Raw genomic sequence first — 21,520 nt, forward strand, 5'->3', positions numbered from 1 at the left:
TGACAATAAACATCCAAATGAATGATAAGAAATTATTTTGTGTTGTACATGGTTTGCAAGGTGAGTACCAGACTCTATAGGTCATTGGTCTGCCCAGAACGGCAGTTTCTGCTTGCACAGGGAATTTCCCTAAACAATTTCAAATGTTTAAGTCTCATCCTTCTCTAATGTGCAGAAATCTCTTGAGCTGAATGAAACAGCTGTTTTAAAGCACTCAGAAACTATATATGGCAGTTTAGAAAACACACTGAAAAAAAAAAATCATCATTCACTAGAAATTTCTAGAGATATAAGTTATCCCAAAGTATTCATACTTGATCAGAATCTTCCCTTCTGTTGGTTAAAAAACCACCAAGAGAATTTTTTAAAAAGTAATGAAACTATCATATTATTCAACACTTGCTTTACTGCTTATATAATTGTTTTCATCTGGAGTTCTCCAAATAAAAATAACCCTAAATCCTAGTGATATGCTTGTATTGTTCTGAATGTACTGAATGAGCTAAGCTGAACTATGTTTACTAAAAGTAAAGTTTCTGATTGTGCAGTGCCCACAGCACAAGACTGGGCATTGCTTGCAGAGAGGCAAAGGTCTCCTACTGAAGTTCAAAGAGGCTGAGCTCTTTCTGGTGTTTGATGACTTGATATTACAGAGCTGTTTTATGCTTCATTAGGAAGATAGTCCTTTTTATTGTTGCCTTACACATTTCCACTCTCAAAGCATCTGTGCACAGCACATATGTCTTTTAATTTTTTTAAATAATTATTAAATATCAGTATTGTTGATACATTTCTAGTTACAATTTCTTACATTTCTAGTTACATTTCTAGTTACAATTACATTTCTAGTTTTTTTTAATATTAAAGTTTTTGAATTTTTATGATTTCTTTTAAAGGTTTTCCTATTTAAGGATAGGTTTTGCTTTTTCACAGTGTACATATTGTACCTTAAGCTGGTTGCTTACACCATCTTCACATGCAGTGGTGAGAAATGGGTGCTTCCAGGCACAGTTCATCATGCATGTTTTAGAAAATAGCCTGAGGGTATCTGTCTCCAACACAACAAAATAAAGTGAAATTGCCCTGCAGTTTGCCCAAGCACACTAACTCTCTCCTCTACTTCCCTGCTTAAGTGGAACCCCTTCAGTACCCTTGCTCTGCTGTCACAAACACAGCACATTTGTGCATGAATATGAATTCAGTGTGATGTGTAATGATGTAGGAAAACCGGGGAGGGAAGATGCAACAGACCTCGCTTGTTCAATCACAACTGTTTGAAGTGACATTTGGAAGGTAGCAACAGGCAGCACTTAACATTTACGAGGAATTGCCTTTTTGCACTCTTGGGGCATGAAGTGTTCATTGCTGTCTGTGTAGGAGGGGTACTGTGTGGAAAGAGTAATTTGCAGCAAGTATTTACTGCTTCTAAAGGTTTGCTGAATGCCAAAAGATTCTTTCTGTTCTGTTCCTGGAGAGAGGTTTTCACCTGCATAGAGAAAGATTAGCAAAATGTACGTTGAATGAAGTGTGGGTCTGGAGAATCCTTTACCCAGAATTACAATGCCACTCTAATCTGGTTTACCAGAAGGCTCATGAAATTCATTGGAGTCTAAAGCTTTTTTTCTTGACTCATTCTGCCCTGAAAATTGTCCTGTTTGAAAGTTGTCTATAAAAAGACTTCATTACTTTGTCTTCTATCTGTCAGCAAGACTGAAGTCTTATGCAGAACTTTGCTGCTCTCCATGTGAATAAAAATGGGAAAACCTCAGCTCCTACCATCAGTTTCTTTTAGTGATTTTTTAAATTATTATTATTTTTTTTTCCTGCAGATGTTCCCTCCATGTTCCCAACCTGATATTAGGAAAAAAGAGGAAAGAAAATTAAATTATTGGACTGTCAGTGTATCATGACTTTGTATGACTAAGAACCAGGTTGACCCTGCAGATGTGTAGCCTGTACAGCATGACATCTTGCCTTGCATAAATATGATGTTGTTGCCATAAATTTCTACATCCCAGACTTCTGTGTCTCTTTAATGTTGACTTCTGCATTAGGCCTTTCTGAGATTTTTTCATGGTTATTGTATAAGCTAAAATGGCGGCATCTCATAAATCCTGAGGTCCTTCCAGTGTTTTGTGAACCAGCAAACAGAAGAGTCTTACCTCAGTCTTTTCAAGTTACAGGAATTGCAGATAAGTACAAACAAATGCTTTGTCAGTGGCTTTGGTTGTATCAGCCCAGCTCAGGGCATTCTGAATAAAGCTGCCCTGAAAAATAATGTCAAAAATGTCTTTAATCTCCTTCTCCAAAAGGACAGCACATTCTGGCCCATTCACATACAAATGACAAAAATCATAATCAGGTGCAGAGTCAGCTAGATGAAAAGAGAGACAGCTAAGGGCTGGCTGATGAGATCTGTGTTTGCGTGCTTCTCAGCAAAGATTTATAACACCTCCTGCACCAACCTAATTTCCAGAGAAATTCAAGATGGTGGGGTGGGAATGGAAAACTTGTTTGGTTGATTTGTAGCTCCAGGCAAATTCAGTTTTCCCCTTCCTTTGCTAGCAGCAACATAGCAAGGATGGACATCTAACAGGCAGCTACTTTCTCATGGCTACTAAGCCTAAGGGTTTTTGAGCAGCAATGGTATTTAAACATTTAGCTTTTGAAAATAAATAAATAAAATTGACTGGATATCCTCAACACCAAAAGCTATGTGTTTGAGATATGTATGTCATGGGTCTGCCAGGAGGCTTAAATCACGTAGCATTTGAAACAATTGCAGCAGAGATCATACAGAATGGTGGCAAATATTCTTCTGCATGTAATAAGCTTCATCTCAGGAGATGTTTAGTCCATTTTGAGGCCAGAGGGCATGTGACATTTCTCAGAAGATATCTGAATGTAATTTAATAGCAATTTTTTCAAAGCAAAGGATAGATTTGTGTTTTGGTATGGGTCTGTACCTGCTCTGGAATGATGAAAATAACTGATTTCTGACTTGTTGGTCAAATGAGCATATATAGCATTTGGATCAGGTTGTCATGGTTTTCTCTTAAAAGATAAGCACATTCAGAAGGGAAATATGTTTACTACACATCTCATGAAATTTTTCATTTACCTTCCCCCCCTGCCCCCAATTTTTAGGTACACTGACAATACAGAAATAATCTGAAATATAATTCAACTACTGAAAAAAACAGCAAACCAAGATGACTTTGAAAAGAAAACTTTGAAAGAAAATGCTGCAGGTTGCAATGGTTGTTTTTCAGATTTTCTAGGGACAATAATTTTCAATGTTTTCTTTGAGACAGTTTGCATAAAATGGCACAAATCTATAGATATTTTTGATAAATTATATTTGAAATTTCTGGCCAAAACCAACAATTTAAAAAGTATCTGCCAGGTATTATTCCCTTTTCAGCTCTCTGTAGACAACAGTTACTTGAATGATTCTTCAGCCTTCACATCCAACCTTCCCTTTATAGATGTGAGCAAACATAAGACCTGATTTCCAGAAAGTCTGGGTAGCCACAATTTACTTCATATTTTCTGGGAATTAAATACCCCACTCAACTTGCCAGGGTCACTGAATGTGCACCCCCAAACAGCTCTTGAAAAGATAATACCCATCTCCAGATTGAACCTGTTGTTTTGTTGGGTGTATTATTTACTGTCTGTGTAACACTTTAAGCTCTTCAGGTGGAGAGTGCTACAGTGATTCAAGGGAGTGCAGTGAAAAATTAAAACAATAATGTAGGAAGCTATCAGAGAATGTTTTCTGATTTTTTGTTGAGGTTTCAAATTTCCTGACATCATCCGGTTTACTTTCAAAAGATCCCTGTTTTTTTATTTAAATACATGGCAGAGGAATAGCTATATTGGTTAATAAAGCATGATTTGTATGTTATTGAAGTTTTCTAAAACATGAATTGTGGACAGTCATGACCAGGACTAAACATCTGTCCTAGCTCCAACTTGGGCAGAGTTAATTTTCCTCCTAGTAGCTGGCATGGTGCTGTGTTTTGGATTTAGGATGAGAATAATGCTGATAGCATGCTGATGTTTTAGTTGTTGCAGAGCAGTGCTAAGCTGAGGACTTTTCTGCTTCTCTTACTGCCCTGCCAATGATGGGCTGGGGATACACTAGGAGCTGGGAGGGGAAAGAACCACGACAGCTGGCCCAAACTGGACAAAGGGATGTCCTATACTATGTGGCATCATGCTGTACAATTAATATGAGGTGGTTGGCTGGGGTGGGGGAGGAAAGCTGCTTGGGACTGAGCTGGGCATCGGTCAGCAGGTGGGCGAGCAATTGCTTTGTGCATCACTTGCTTTCTATATTCTCTTATTATTATTATTTTACTTTCTTTTTCTTCTTCTTCTTCTTTTTTTTTTTTCCATTCTATTAATCTGTCTTTATCTCAAAACATGAGTTTTTACTTTTTTTTTTTTTTTTTCCCCACTTCTCTCCCCCATCCCACTGTGGGGCAGGGGGCAATGAGCGAATGGCTGTGACAGCTGTGTGGTGCTTAGCTGCCTTCTGGGTTAAACCACAACATCAGAAGGTGGAAGAAGGGTTCTGGCAGTTCTCTGAGATCTACCTGGCTGTCACCTAAGAATATAAACCCCCCAGTCCAAAGGCAGACTAGATGTTCCTCACGGTTGAGCCCATACATCTAACCCAACTGGCTAGTTGGTTTTTGGCTGTCTCTAGGGGTGTCTGAAAGGTGAACCCTTTAGTGGATTCCTTGTACCCTCTTCCAAGACTAATTTTGTCACTTGAGTACCAGGACACGATCGTTGTGTCCATTCCCCATCAGCCTTTCCAATGTTATAGTGGGAAACATTTGCCAGTCCCTGGCACTGATGAAGACTGCTGCAGAACGAAGCATTTCCCTGTACAGGTGGATTCATGACAAGGCATGCATCCCGTACGACATCTCACGTCTCCCTCCATTAAAAAAATCAAAGCTTTCAGTGCAGAAAAACTGTGGTATTTTGTTTGCATTTGGATGAATGTTCCTATCATAAGCTGGAGAATAATCAACTGTGTGAGTTGTGCTTCAAATTAAAATCCTTATGCTACAGAAGAGGCCAGTTTCTGTTTTTCTCATCCTGTTTGGTTAATCTGTGCAGAGGTTTAACATTTTTTATTCTGCCAAAACATTTTTTTTTTTTGTGGTGGAATTCTTTTTTTATTTTTTTTTTTATTTTCCCCTTTACAGCCTGAGCATGTAAAAAAATGTAAAAACAATCAATGCCAGCTGAAAGATGGATGCATCCTCGATTGAGTAAACAAAGTTACTGTGCATTGGCAAAAAGTTCTCTGCATTGGATTCTTCATTGGACTCAAGTTGCCAGCTCCAATAAATCAGTGTACTGGACTTCTACTTAGTCAATGTTTCCAGACGGCAACTAGAGAGTATCATGCTTTAAAGTGTAATGAATCGTATCAGTAAGTAAGTCTACTCCCAACCTGTGTTAGAATCTATCAGTATAACAAAGTGGCTGTCATCTGATGTATGGATAGACAAGACAATCAACTGACAGATGAGTATGCCTTTCTCTTTCTCTCCCCAGTGAAAATACCCAGAGCTGGATGATGAAGAAAGTGGTTTTCTGTTTTGATTGGTTGGGTTTTTTCTTTGTTTGTTTTTGCCATGTGGCTTGCATTTGGGGTTTGGGGCAAGTATATTAAGAGGAGAGGGTTTCCTGGGGAGGAGGAGGAAGGAATTTGAGAGGTATTTTATTATTATTATACTTTTTTTTATCCTCTTGATATTTCTGATTGTGACTTGTGTCAGAGCAATGCTTGAACAGTCCAACTAGATTTGACATTTAGCCAATTCTGCTTTTTTTGGGGGGGGTGGAATTTTTAGCTAAATGCATCTAGAATAAGCGGGATGACTTATATCTTGTGGGATCCAATGACAAGGCAGGGATAACTGTAAATCAGTCCTGTCCCTTGTAGACTACTATAATTAAGCAGGATGTGTGTTACTAGGTAAGATGAGCCCTCCATGTCCTGAAGACCATCGTTATTTGGATAGACAAAATATCTGTCTTCACTGATCAACAGTATATACTGAGGTCAAATATGAAACTACTCTCTGATGGCCCAGGTCTTTACGTGTTAGGCCATACTACCTTTCCATCAACATTAGGAAACAAGTTGGTGAATGTGCACCAGCACTTAGTTGCTTCCCCCAGTGTCTTCGAACAAATAATGTTTTAAATGAGCTAGATGAAGCTACTGAATGTCACTGAAGATTCAAGTGCTAATGGGATTATATAAACTTGTGTGGATAATTTTTGGCAACTGTGCCCTAGAAGCTGGGCATTGGATGGAAAATAGTATTTTGCTTTGGTTTCACATTCAAAGTAGATGACTACTTAGTGTAACTGGCAAAAAAGCCAGTCTGTTATGCTAGTGTATATTCCCTTGAAACTCGTCAATTGCAGCTAAGCTCTGCAATTGTTTTGATGTAGGATCAGTTATTTCCTGTTTAATCAAATTGTGCTGTTTTCCTCAGGCTCTGTGCAGAGAGCAGATGGCACTTTTGTGTTACGCCACAAACATGTTTGGCCTCATCCTAAGGAGGCACTTGGAAGAGCCACGGTAAAGGACTGCTGCAGATGGCCCAGTTGAGTATTACCACAGGAGATACTCAAATACAGATTGCCAGGGTTGTTTTCTAAGGACTTTGTTGGCATAACTAGAAGGTACCATGCTGGCTGTAGGTCGAAGCCCAGAGAAAGGCATAGCCTGTTTTTCTTGGCAGCTTCTCCTTTGTCAAGGGCAAAACCAGCTCCTTTCTCAAGACACCCATTTCAGTCTTCTTTAGATACGAAATGGTGGTCATGCTAGGATGAACTTGAAGGAGAGGATTACTTGGAGAGTGAATAGCACTCCTGGGCATGAAGCATAATAGGCTGACATGCTGATTGTCCTTTTGCTTGAGAAAACTGAAGTACAGAAATGTCTGGGAGACTTCACTGATAATTTCTAGGCCCATGACTCCATATCATGAGGCCCATTCAGGAAGTACTAGGACAGCACACATAACTCTCATAGCTTGCACCTTGTTTTTGAAGGGAAGCAATTTATTAATGGTGCTTCTTAAAGAATGCCAAATGCTTGGTTCCACAGAACCAAAATTCACAGACTGGTTGAGGTTGGCAGGGACCTCTGGGTCCATCTGGTCCAGCCCCTGCTCAAGGAGGGCCACCTCCAGCAGGGTGCCCAGGACCATGTCCTGAGGACTTCTGAAGGTGTCCAAGGAGGAAACTCCACAGCCTCTCTGGGCAACCTGTGCCAGTTCTTCTTCACCCTCACAGTAAAGAAGTGGCACACAGAGAGAAGTCTAATTGGTTTCTTCTAGAAGTAAAGCTGATTCTATTAACCGAGGATGCTTTGTGCTCATACTTCAACTTATGCTCGATGATGCTTTTTTTCCCATAGGATCACAGCTGCTGCTGTGAATTTTGCACAGAATTCAATTTCTGATGTCTACAAGACATACGTCATTAGTCATTTGAAAAACAGGACCCAGACCTTGTATTGGAACCAGAAGCCAGTGAATAGGCAATTGGAAGATACAAGCACAGGCTGAGACACAGAGCACGTCACAGTTCCCATACAAACTAAACAGAGTCTGTGCATCATATTCATATTCAGCTTCACATATGGTAAACCTGGGTGTTCCAGCATGAAGCTTATGAATACAGGGCCCACTTTGGCCAAATCTCTGTTTGATTGGATGGGAAGCACTATGTTTGAAAGATAAAGGAAAAAGGCCTTTGGGACGCTAATGCTGGGGAACAATTCCAGCCTTGAGAAGTCAAACAAGACTTCTCAGCTTGTCTGTAGCCTGATGAGGGAGGCCTGAATGTCTCAGAAGGAGGAAAAGATAACATTTTGTCAGTTCTTAAAAAACTATTGCCTTTTCTGTCAAGTGACACCATCATTCTGCTTGAAACTACTTCAAGTCTAATGACCCAGCCCATGAACATGTCCACATAACATTCAGATGCATAGTTAGGGTAGTCATTTGAGGACTGTATCAGCTGCTGGCTCAGATAACTGAGTTCTCCCACAATAGTGTTGATTATCCAGTCCCAGTCCCTTGCTTGGTCTTCACAGAAGACTTTTTTTTTTTTTTTTTTTTTTTTATAACTAACTGGTCTCACGGGAAACCTCTTGACACCTACCCTACTAGGTTTGGCTGTTATTCTGCCAAGCTAGTGTTTTGAAAAGCCTAGCTCTGTAGAAGAAATGAGATTTGACATATGCCAGTCTTGGGATGACTTTTTTAGAAGATATCAATGAGTTTGTTGCTCTGTGTTGCCATTCCGAAAGATGGTTGTGCAAATTCAAAAGCAGTTTCCTGATTCTGTCATTTGACACAGAATAAACAGTTTGTTTTGTTCTGTGTATTTAATTAATTTTGTGGTTTACTTCTGGTCACAGAGACACTTTGATTTTTTAATTTTTATTTTTTATATATATATCTAGAAAAAATTTTACGAATGTTTTATGCTAACAGATTTCATATGCATCTGCTCCTGGACATTCATCACTACTGCATGACTGGTCTACTTAGCCAAATGGTGTATTTTAAATTTCCTAATTGGACATATAAAAGTGAATTAGACTTTTGGAGGGATCACTGAATGAATGATTTGAACTTTTCATTTTTAATTATACTGGTATGATGAGGGAACATGTAATTTCCTTTTGAGGCTCCATCACAAACCAGCAGCAGACTTTGCAATAGGTCAAGCAAACAAAGGCATGTAGCACTTTTGTTCTCCTCAAGGAAATCTGCTGAACAGAAAAAATAAAGCAAAAATAAGGGAGAACAACTCACCACAAGATGATTTTGGTGTGAGATGGCAAGTGTCATGGAAGAAACTGGATCTGAGAGGAGCAGGATGTGAAGGTGTGCATTCATGAATAGTTTTTTTTGCAGCTCCTCAGTCATGTGCCTAAATATAGGCCTTTAATTACTTTTAATATTTCCTTATATTTTAATTTTCCAATTGAAAGTATTTGTATTTTTTTTCTTTTTTTTTCTTTTTTTCTTTTTTTTCTAGCAGCTGTTTGAGCAGAGCTCAGCTCTTTGCAGACTCTTTATCATATCTGACTGGCACAGAAACTACAGGTATCTCAGATAAATTAAGTAGGACATTTGAAATATCACTAAAAAGCCTCTTTTTAGGTAAATGAGTTGAGGCATAAGGGCATGATTAGGTCTGAGATTTTCATGTAAATGTAGCTATCTCAGCTCCCATCACAGTTAATGGAAATCTAGTCAATTCATTCAGTGGATATAGAGGATGATTTGTGTCAGCACGAAGTACCAGTAACTCCTGGAACTAGCAGCAGCTAAATCCGGTAGGCTGGTGAGAAGAAGAGCAAGCAAAAGTCTTGTGAGACCCAGGTCCTCTGTGCTACCTTTTTTTACTGGCTTTTACCCTGGAAATAGCTCAATCCCAAGAGGCAGGGTTCAGCCACTTAACTTTAGATGTCTTCTATGAAGGTGTTTATGTATGATCTAATTGTCTAGACTCTTTTTTTACTAGCTGGCAAGAAATAAGTTCTCAAGGGTCAGACCTATCTCACAGATGTTTAATATCTCAGTCAATGTATAAAACAGGTCTGATGAATGAGGTCCCCAAAGTGTGTGTTTTACTAATTAATATATCCTTTTTGCCAGCTGTAAAATTCCACAAAACTTACAGGATCATTGCAACTTTGAACCATTTACATATTTGTCAAATGCGGTTTAAGTTGGCCTTAGGGTTTGACAGCTACTGCAGAGCTGATGGGGCAAAAAGAGGGTGTGAGATAGCATAGGCACTGAAAGATGGAAGAGCCTTTAAACATAATTACCTAAGAAACTGTACTAAAAATGCTGCAAGTGCAGCAACCATAAATACATTAAAGAAACAAAGCCAATACGCATTAAAGATGCATGTAGTGCTGCTCATTTCTGCCCTCCCTTTTGGCTCTAGAAAGGCAGATATACACATTTAACACGAAGTAAAGTCCTTTTAAAGATGGAGAGAGACTCATAAATCCCAGGAAACTCTCCATAGCTCACAAGGACAATTTCATTCACCCCACCATTTGTTCTCACACAGAGTTAGAAGAGCAGAAGATGTATTATACTCTACAGCTAGCTTCTGCCTTATATATTTTGATGTGGCTTTCAGTGAGCTCAGTTCCTTTTACTAAAGGGGCAAACACCTGCTTTTTGGTGTGGGTTACTTTGACAGTTTCTAATTGTGAATATCACACCTGCAGAGCCCCAAATTGGCAGGACAGGAAAGAATCAAGAGGTCACCTGGTCTGTCCTCTTGAACCTGGGTAACAAATACACCAGAGGATATGAAGACCTATAATGGGAAGGTAGAAGATCAAAGCTTGCACTCTAAATACTGCCAAAATGAAATAAAACACACACACACAAAATGGTTTAGGAAACTGAGAACTTCAAAGTAATGAAAAGAGAAAGAGGACCGTGAGCTATCTTTAGTGATGAATGCACAATGGAGAATTATGACCTCTTTCATCTGTACCACACTGAGACTGCAGGAAGCAGAAAAGACATTTAGACACTAAATTGCCATGTGGAAGATTTCATAAAAGAGAGGTAAAATAGAAATAACAGCATATTGAAAATCCCAAAGGAGAGACATGGCCTTCCAAGACAAAAGATGACTTTTTCCTTGTTTCAGAAAGGAGTTCACCTGCCATCAGTCCACTTTCTTTTGTCTCCTACTTTCAAATACTGTTTCTCAAGCGTACAATCAAGCCTTTCCCTCTCTACAGCAGCTACTTATTAGAATGCATTGAGAGAAATTAGTTAATTAGGTAATTGCAGGAAGGGCCTGAAGCTGTTTCTTACTGTAAATATGAACAAGTTTCAGGTGTTTTCCAGGTAACAAAAACTTCATGTTCAAGTAAAAGATTGAATCTTGACTTAGAGTTTATATATTCAACTCTGTTGTGCATAGACTAATAGAAATATGGAGGAGGAGACAGTCACTTAATTGAGAGTTCTTCAGGGGATGCACGATCACCCTAAGCTCTTCTGAAAATCAGTAGAGAAAACGAGGTTCCTGCACAAGGTGATTTAGATATTTAGCTGATTTCTCCACTTTAGATCAGAGGGAGAATAATGGAAGTTCATTTCATTGCTTAGGCAGGTGAGATGCTACTGCTAACTATGGTGAGTCTGAGCACCCAACGTGGTGCAGGACCATTTGCTAGAATTGCCACATAACAGCTATTATATTCAGTTTAAGTTATATCTTGTTGTTAAACAGTTTGTCCATGCAAATGAATCTTCATTTAACCCATTTTGTGATTACCAACAGAAATAGAAATAACTCCCAAAACAAAATATTCATGTCCCACTTGTTAAATTTTGTTTCCTAAATTCCACTCCACATTTGGGGTGTGATCTAACGTATAGGCATACCTGACAATAAAATTAGTCTGGGCTGTGTTTCTCAAAGTGAAGTGTAGAACCGGGCCCCTTTGGTCTGGGGAAATAGTTGCAATAGAAAGAACAAAGCAGGTTAGACAGTAACTGAACCTGAGTGTAGGGACGCTCTTTCAGATGGGAAGGGTTGTTCAGGCAAACCTTCTATAGGGAGAACTGTAGGTCTGCCTAGCCAGAAACGGCAGAATGAAGATGATAATGGAGTACAGCACAAGTCTGCACGTTTTTTTTTTGCTTCTGAAGTGAGAGAGCCTACATTTCTAAATCTTTCTGTACTTTCCAAAACATAGTAGCAGATCATTTAATAAGGTATCACTCTTGCCAGTAATTAAACACGTTGATTTCTATGAAGAATAGTAGATAATAACATAGCTATCTCATTTTTCTTCAGTTTTGTCTTAGTATCTAAGTGACATTTAGGAAGCATATTTCTTCTGTCAACCAATCCTTTGCTGTGTATTCAAATTGCTCCCCTATTAAGCAAACCAATTGGCAAGGAAATGTACTGGTGCTGTTGTTACAACATTGAGGCCTCAAAAACTGACAGCAGAGGGACAAAAAAGAGAGAAGGTGCTGAGCCTTAGCACCCTGCACTCATGGACCCTATTTCAAGTATTAAAAAGTTTATTTGGGTAACACTTAAAAGCTTGGAGCATGTGATTTCTCCAGAAGCAATGAATTAAAGTAGTATGCTTTATTCAGGGAAAGCTTGTTAGAAGCTTGTAACCTAACATATGTCTGAGAATTTCATCAATTCAGTACTTTCAATCAGTTTCTCAGTGACAGGTCTCTCCATTCCATCGTCATGTTGAACCTAAAACACTGCCCTTCTGAGAAGTGCTAGCACTGGTGAAATGCCTTTGGATATTCCCACTTTATCATAGTTATCTATTTTTAGTGTTGTCTCATTTTCTGCTGTTGTTAGAGTGCTTAGAAAAAGGTTCAGTCGGACAAGGAGAACCCCAGCATATGGGTTCCCTGAACCTGTAAGATGAAGGTAATTCTGTCTTCTTTTCAGTTCTTTTATCTTTGGCTTCTGCAGAAGCAGATGAGCTGTGATTAACACTGATGAAAGTGTTAAGACAACGATTTCTTCTCCACCCACCAAAATTATTGACTGGAATACAGAGTTTGAGAAAATCCAATTAAAACTGCATCATATGGCTGTATTTCCTTCTATATAAAGGGATGGATATGGGGCATCTGCTATTCCCTTTCTCTCCATTATTTAGATTTTAAAGTAGGTAGTCGAAGCTGTTGTCATCTCTAGCATCAGTTCTATCATACTTTGCACATTTGTCTCATTATTTTTAACAGGTATGGGTAATAACACTTTTTTTTTTTTCTTTTTAAAAACAAGTATCAAGCTTTCAGTTATACCGTGTGCACTCTAGGTGAATTCACTGTTAGAAACACTACACTACCTGTCAAATTAAGACACGAAGAGAAGGATTGAGGAGAACTGAGTGGAACTTGTAAATTAAAACACATTTTCCCTAGACTATCTGGTTGTGACCTTTTCTTTTTTGAAAACTCAACCTCCTGTGCTGTTTTGTGGGGATAGATTTTAAAAAACAGGGCACAGATTACCAAAAATTATTCTGGACTTTGGATATCCATTTCCAATTGGCTGCAACAATAATTATTCAATCTGCAAAAGGCCATAAACATGAGATTGTCTTGCAACAGAGGAACATCCCTACAGGATTAGGAATATTTTTGAAATCTTTTTATTCCATTGAAAGAAGAATTTCTTTTTTTTTTTTTTTTTTAATTGTAAAGGTAGAGCTGTGATTGTTGTAGATGGGGCAATCTCAGAACACCTCAGTATTAAGGAAAGGTTCACTCCTGTATCTTTCATGTCACAGGGAATTTTACTATTAACTTCTGTCTGAGTAAGATCAGGGCCATGGGCACTTTTTATCCTCATCCAAGGCTCTGCCCACATCAAGCTCATTTGTTCCGAACAGTTTTACTGCTACCAAAACAAATGCTTTAAAATGTGCTTTATCAACCATATTTGTTCTTTTAACTGGTTACAAGAGAATATTTTTAAGGGTAGGAGAACAATGACCCTACACGCCAGGGACTGTCTCAGGCCAAGATTACAGTGCTTCAGCTAAGTCTTTTGGGTTCTGATTTTGACTCTTCAGTCTCCAGTTGACATTAGTTGAGTCTCCAATTTAGAGATCACTTAGAGCCCTGATGGATGAATTTGGAGGCACCTCCTTCAGCTGCTTTAAAACACTGCCATCCTATGATGCCTTTCTCACCATCAGGTCTTACTATCCTAAGCTTGTTTCATCAGAGGTGGCAGAACAAAACATGCATCCATGCCTTGGTGGACCCAGTACTATCTCTAGCTGCTGGCAAAGGCAAGATTTTGTTGGGAACTGGACAGAATTCTACAAAGGGATGCATTTTGACTTAAATCTGGAATGTTGGGTAAGTGGGCTGAAGTGAGCCAAAAAGCTGCCTATATAGCTATATTGGTTTGATGTAGGGAGTGATTGGTAAGCAGAATAAACCCATTCATATTAGTTCCCAGCTGGATATCCACTTATGTACTCTTAACCTGATCGAGTATAACATTCCTCTTTCCAGTTTACTTTATATGACTTACTAAATGGTTTAAATAAAACTGAAAAAAATACCTGTCAGAGTTATGCAAGTAAACTTGTATCATAGTAGTAGAACAAGAAATATTTCCCTGTGCCTTTCAGCCTTGCCTTACTTTGCCTTGCCTTCCATTCCCTGGGGCCATGACATGGACACCAGGGTGCCAAGACCATAAAAATGGTGATTGTGTACACTGTGCTTCGTTTCAGGCACTTTTTTCTTTTTTTTTTTTTTTTTTATTCTTTCCATTCCTGCAGGCCTAATTGGCATGCCTCATAAGCAATCATTTCTAGCACCTCTTCCAATGCATATTAATCACCTGGGAATGCAGACAAAACCACTTTTGCTGTGGTTTGCTCTGTCTCTGAGGGAAAAAGATTGAATCTCAGTGTCTCTAATGACATTATTTGTTATTTTCAGGACAGACAGTTGCATCTTAATGGAATTCAGACATAACACAAGAGATAAAAAGAAATAAACAGTTGCCTATGTGCTCCTTATAATTACCTATGTGGTGACACAGAAGGTAGTTTGTCACCTGCTGAGCAGTTAATGAATTTATAACCCTTCATTCAAGATAAGAAAGTCCAGTGAAAAATGGGATGCTCCTTCATATACTGTAATAGCTCATGTAAGATTGATTCTTGGTCCCTTTAAAATATTATTTTATTATTCTGTCATTGTTACTACCGAGTGACCTAGCCCATACACGCTGACAGTGTGTCACTTCACAGCCACCACTACAGTGCAGACATGCTCAAGCTGGTTTGGGCTTGGATACCATTCAAAAATTATTGACGTATTCACCTGCTGCTTTATAAACCATGGGTGAAGAGGCACTGACAACACTGTTAATCACCCTGCCACCCTACTATGTGAGGAACTATGACCTTAGATGCCCAGTTTCAGAAAAATGTCTGCAGCTGCAAATCCATCTTGCCACATTGACCATGCCATCCAAGAGGATGTCTTGAAAGTCTTTGTGGGCTGCACCAGAGACAATATGATGGTTCCTGGGCCAACTGATTAAGGCTGGCTTATATTTCAATTGTCTAGGACCTGGCCTGACACTTCTTTTGGCCTTTTGCAGCAACCCCACTGCTATGAGACCCCATTACTTTTGCTTTATATTCTTGCAGCCAAAGGTGAAGGGTTTTTCTACAAGGATCCCTAGACTGTCTATGTTGTGTCCCCTGGGCATGTGAGGAGAGCATGTGAGCCCACAAAGCCTGATGGAGGAGTGATTGAGGTGAATGGCCATACTTGATATGATCCATGTCTGTAATTAATGTCTGCAGTTGACACCAGCCCTAATTATCCTGTCTACTGTGGCTGGGTTTCTTCTTTGAATGGGATGCAAGGAGTGAATTAACATGCACTCAGTGTGGGCAGTCAAGCTGAATCTGTACATTCCCAATTCACGGACAGTGACACTCAGCTGCTAATTAATTGTTAGATTAGGCCTTGTTCTTGATTTTAGTCTGGGCAACCACACCTTTCATCAAAAATTCCTGGACACAGTCTGAGATCTAGAATAAACCAAGGCTCATTCCTAGTAAAGAGTCTGAATGTGGTTACTTCGTTTTGAAGGATAAGAGAGTTCCACAGTATGCACATGGGTTGTGCCATGCCAGGTGCTGTCAGTGCCAGAGAATGCCCCACATTTTATTTACTAATACAGTTGTGTCTTGAGGTGATCAGTGCTCTGCAATGAACTAGAGAATGAGACAAGCCTTACTCTTGAATTTGGGGTAGAGTTTAAGCTGTTATGTGGAACATGCAGATTGTGTTGTCTTTTTCTAAGACTGTATGGTCATGGAACAGATCCTTAACCTCTGCAACATCCTTTCTGCTTGTTATCAGTAAATGGACATTAGACACACATAAACCTCTGAAATCCAAGAATACATCCTGGCAATGCACACCTAGGTCTTCTGAGGAAACTGTTAAACTTCTGTGCCTTTGAGGATCCTTTGAGTATTCAGAGCACAGTAATGATGGAAATGCCCAAATCACTGACCACGGTCCTTGCTTCAGAATTTCCTAAGTCTCCTAATTATATTTTCCTGAGCTCAGAACATAGTATTGAGACCAGGATATTTCAGGCCCTTGGTAAGTGGAAAAACAGAGATGTTTTTGTGTGTGGAGGAAAATGGGAAGAAAAGTATTGCAATTAGGGGTACATATTATCTTAAATGTGAGATAAATGGCAATTTCTCCCAACAATGAACAAAATATAAAACAAGTCTGTCAATGACAGTAAACCAGGGATGTGTTGCCTTAATTACACACCAGAAAAGATTTACTGAGAGGGATTTATGGAAAGGCTTGCATTTCCAGGGGATAAAAATCAGTGAAGCTCTCTTGATGGCACCAACTCATCAACTCATGCTTAATTTCTCTCTGGGGAAAGAAATCTCATCAACCTTTGAAGATACTTTGTAGACTGATTAGTTTTTCTTGTTGAAATAAACTCTTAAACTTCGCAGTTTTCTTTAAAGGATATATAAGTTCTAAAAACTTATGTTTTAAGCACAGTAACAAATGTTGGAGTAATAGTTTATAGTGAAGGTAAAATAATGGGTAAAGAAGATGGCATAGGAATGAAGGTGAATGATTTGCACTTGGAGTGCAGCTACAGCTGTTGTTCTGCACTGGGATCTCATGTTATTATTCTGCTTTGTGGATAAAATATCCTACTAGACTAGATTTCCCATCACACTTTTCGAAGCAGAGCTATCTCTTGCCATTTGTTTAACAGAATGGGCTTCTGTTCCCAGCTGGAGCCTTGAGATACATGTTACTACAGAAATAATAACCACCAATAATGTGATATTTTCTTTCTTTCTTTTCTTTCTTTTTCTTTCTTTCTTTCTTTCTTTCTTTCTTTCTTTCTTTCTTTCTTTCTTTCTTTCTTTTCCTTCCTTCCTTCCTTCCTTCCTTCCTTCCTTCCTTCCTTCCTTCCTTCCTTCCTCTTTCTGTCTTTCTGTCTTTCTGTCTTTCTCTTTCTTTCTTTCATTAGAAGAACAGTTAAAGTAGAAAGAATGCTGTGGCATTTCTATAATCACTTGTCAGTTCCAAACTCATCCCTCGACTTATTTATACTGTAATTATCTCTCAATGACCTGAATGATGAAATGAAAATTCAATAAGTCTTCCTGATATTGAAATCTGTTGGCTCAAGCCATTCCAATGAAACATCATTGTTTTGAAAGGGGTTTGAGGGGAGAAGGATTAATTTCCTTTTGGGAGCATAAAGGACATAATTTATGTGAATTCTTTAGTGCTTTCACTGAAGATTGAGCAGGTAATTGTGGTAACTTCAGTCTTTTTTTTTTTTTCTTTTTTTTTTTTTTCCCTTCTGGCATTTTTAGGGGTCAAGTAAATTAGGAGTTTTGATGCTGATTGCATTTACTGAAATATGGGATTTGGTAGACCAAGTTTTTCTAAGGTTCAGAAGTATATATGCAGCATAATTTAAAAGGCACACCATTGAAAACAGGCTTCCCTCACAGGGTCTGTGTTAAAAGAAACCTCTTTTTCCCAGGTTACGAAACCTGCCTCTGACCATGAAACCAAAGTGTCTGTATTTCCTTGGCATCAGCATTGCTAAGAGTAAACAAATGTGAGAGATATTTACAGGAAGCATGACAGATTCTGAAAACACAGGTGGGGCATGTGGGCTTGTCTCTGCCGTTTTTTTTGCATTTCACTCCTTACTCTGATGTCCACCCAAATTTTTTTTTTAAAGTTACTTAGCTATGGTTGAGGGAGAGAAAAATATCTGACTGCTCCTCAAAGGCAAAGACATTAATAGTGGTAGTAAATATCTAGGATGTGAAAACCCAGGGCTGAATCCCCTGTGTTAATCCAGGGACTTGAACCTGCACATTTCACATGAGAAATGGTGATGTGGTGCTACTGTCATGTAGGTGGGTGCCAGTCTTGCTTGTTAGAAGTATTCCTCTTGATATTAAAAATGAAACATGAATAGGATCACTGAGAAGGTTATAAGAGAATTAGGAATCAGGAATACTTCCTTGCTTGAAATGATGTTTGGGTATTCATTTGAGATGGAGCAGCTGTGGTACTGAAGACACTGTCCTGAAAGTTGGAAGGATGGCAGATGTATAATGCTGAACGTGTTCAGCTGGTGTATTTTGCTCACAACACTGGAAAGTTCAAGTTTTGACAGGGTTGCTGAATTGGAAAGTTTATGCAACTTGACAAATTTCTGAGGGCAGGGATGCTGTCCGTCCCTTGCTCCTAAAGCCAGCAAGTTGGGTCGGAGTGCAGCAAACACATGCAAGTTATTGCCTCTCTTTATTACTTTCTCAGAACCACACTGGGACCCAAAAAACAGTTGGCCATGCATGCAGCAGTGGCAAAAGAATAGCAAAAGAGCAAAAGTTGGCTGGAATCAAGTTTCTTGGGAATTATACTGGGATAAAACCCTTTGTTAAACTCCTTATCTAAATTTAATGAGTCTGGTTTTGTTCACATTGCTCCAGGAGCAAGAGGATACTTTTTGGGATTGCTACGTTCAAATAGATTTTGGCATCTTCAGTTTCATTGTGAAGAAAGGTGACTGTTAGACAGAAAGTCATTAGAGCATGACTGCATCTGTGCACCATGATGAATGAGCAGGTCACTCCCCATGTCGGCCCTGGCATGGGCTCAGTCTCAGCTTGAGATTTTGGTACTCTAAGTAAGCTGGAAAATAGCTTAAAGTACCTGTCATACAACCACACACACACTAAACTGATTAAAAAGGTAGATTCATTTGTAAGGATGAAGATTTAAAATCTTTTCTTCTTTTTTTTTTTTTTTTTTTTTTTCATGTGTATTTGAGGGAGAGAAAAAGACACGATAATTAGTTATCCATGGATCATCCTTTACCAGTAGTATTTGTGGTATTTTCTGACAGTAACCAGCACCAGCTGCACCTGGGGAAAATGCCTCACTGGAATTTTATGCAATTATTGATTATTAATTACTTATTAAATATTATTAATGGTTAAAACTGGACATTTCCTCCTAGATCACTGCAACTGCATATTCCTTCACTGGCAGATGCACTTGTCAGACTGGGAAAATAAGGGTGCAAAGCAGGGCTGTGAAAATAAGGGGTGAGCAGGGTTTCATGCTGAATAGCATAAAAAAAATACAAAAGGGGAAGGTATCATGTAGGCAGAAAAAAACTCATTTTAGATGACATAGTAAAGGCATGAAAATCAGGGCATTGCTGTAGCTATTGGGATGTGTTGAGCATTAGGACAGGAAAGCTATTACAGAGGACAGGAGTTTAGGACATGCCAATGGCATGACTGGAAAACCAGTGAGAAGATAAAAGTGTGACCGCAATCTGCATTACAAAGTAGATCAGGTTGAATGATTGCAATGGCCCCTTCTGGCCTTGAAATCTTGTGTCTGTGTCCGTGTCTGTGGAAGGGTTTCATTTAAATAATTCATAGAAATGAGAAAATTCTGAACAATTGCAGAAAAAAATTCAGTACAAGTCTGCTAGGGACTCTGGAGTATGGTCTACCTCAGTATCTGAGCTCTTGAACTTTCCTAATGAAAATACTAATAAGTTTTTAATCCTAAACTTCAAGCCTCATTGCAGACAATCATCAATGATATATTCAATTGTAAAATTCACAGAGGGCTTCATAGTTATATAAATCATTTGATTAAAGAGAAACTGCATCACACGACTGAATCAACTGATTCTGTTTTGCAGTTTGCTTGGTAAGGATTGTGTGCAGAGACACTTGCCATTTTAAAAATTGAATGAAATTTTCAGAAAATTGTTTCCTGCTCAGGAACTAAAAAAAGGCATATATTAATACTTATTTTTTCAATTAGAACTATTTCCTTATTTATTGTTTTGATCATCCACCAGCTCAGAGTGGTGTTTTTGCTGTGTGTTGCTAAACACAGATTTATGAGTTTCCAGCCATTTCTAAGTGAAGAATTAGTGGTACATCCTTCATTAAATGGTGTTTGGGTGACAAAAGCATCAGCATTGCTAAGTCTGTGAACTAACGCATAAGTTCCATTTGCTACCTCTGAGAAGTGTGGGTAACCCATACCCTGTTACTCTTCTGCCACATGACTCCAGACATCCTTTTTGGGATATTTGTGTGGAATAGGCTACTGCTGGCAGCAGTGGAGTAGCAGGCTCATGCAGCAGCTGTCAAAAATTTGGTGCTATGAACAAATGTCTGCTACCTGTTCATGCCAGACACATTTAGCCACAGTGAACACACACATACAGAATATTCCTGCCTCTTTAGCTGGTGTTTTCTTTCAGCCTGCACCCATCATATTTCGTAACATCACTTGTGCACTCCACTAGGGTTATGCTGGAAGGCAGATGCTACAGAGTGCATGCCTGACACCTTGAGCTACCTGCAGCACTCAAAAGGTTAAATGCTATCTGTGAGAAGCAAATAAATAAATATATACATATACATGGCTATGTAGAGCATGTGAGCAAGATAGATTGCTCAATGTGTTTATAAGACCAATGGAAAGATGGAAAGAAATATGGTCTTCATTGTAATGATTGTGCTTCTATAGCCTGAGGCATCAAAAACGTCACAGTGTTTATGCACGCTAATAAAATCTTAGCAGTAATTCTCTCCAGCCTCTCCTTGCACAAAACCTTTGCTACAGTCTGTCCTCTGAATCACCTTTAAAGGGAGAAAAATAGTTGCCTTTCATTCCTCCTTAGGGAGGGATAAAGTTTGCCCTGCTGTAAGACTTAATGTTAGTGGTGACCATGTAATGCATGGGTCACTGTGCTCAGGAGCTTCTGAAGTGCTTAGGAGCACTTCTATTTAGGGACAAGTGGGGGGGAAAATGGATTGGATCAAAGGTTTCAAATCTAATGAATACCTGTTTAAAGATGCATCCTTTAATCATTAGCTTGATATTACTGGAAACCAAAAGAAAATGCCTTCTTTATAGCATTAATCAGGATATGTGGAGACTCAACCTCAATTTGGCTGATTGTAATGGCCTTGACTGGGGCTCCTTTCTTGTCTGATGGTAAGAGCTAAATCTTTAGTCCTCTCCTGCCCTAAGCAAAATAAATATGAAACTGGAGAAAGTGAATAAAGACAAACAGTTCCATTCTTACTGCTGATTTGACAGCTAGAAAAAGAAAGCTACCATTTGAATTGCACCTCTCAAAGCTCTGAGACTGGTTTTCAGAGGTGGGTGAGACAGCTGATCTCAAAAAAACATAAGCACAAAGGTGTTTTTTTGAATTCAGACAGCAAAAGTCAGGACACCGTGTTTAGCGGCTGGGTGGCTAAAACTACACTTCTGCATTAGGCACTTTCGCTTTAGACCATCTCAGTAGAAGGTAAATTCCT

Source organism: Cygnus atratus, chromosome 2 (assembly GCF_013377495.2).
Source record: "Cygnus atratus isolate AKBS03 ecotype Queensland, Australia chromosome 2, CAtr_DNAZoo_HiC_assembly, whole genome shotgun sequence".
Taxonomy (NCBI): domain Eukaryota; kingdom Metazoa; phylum Chordata; class Aves; order Anseriformes; family Anatidae; genus Cygnus; species Cygnus atratus.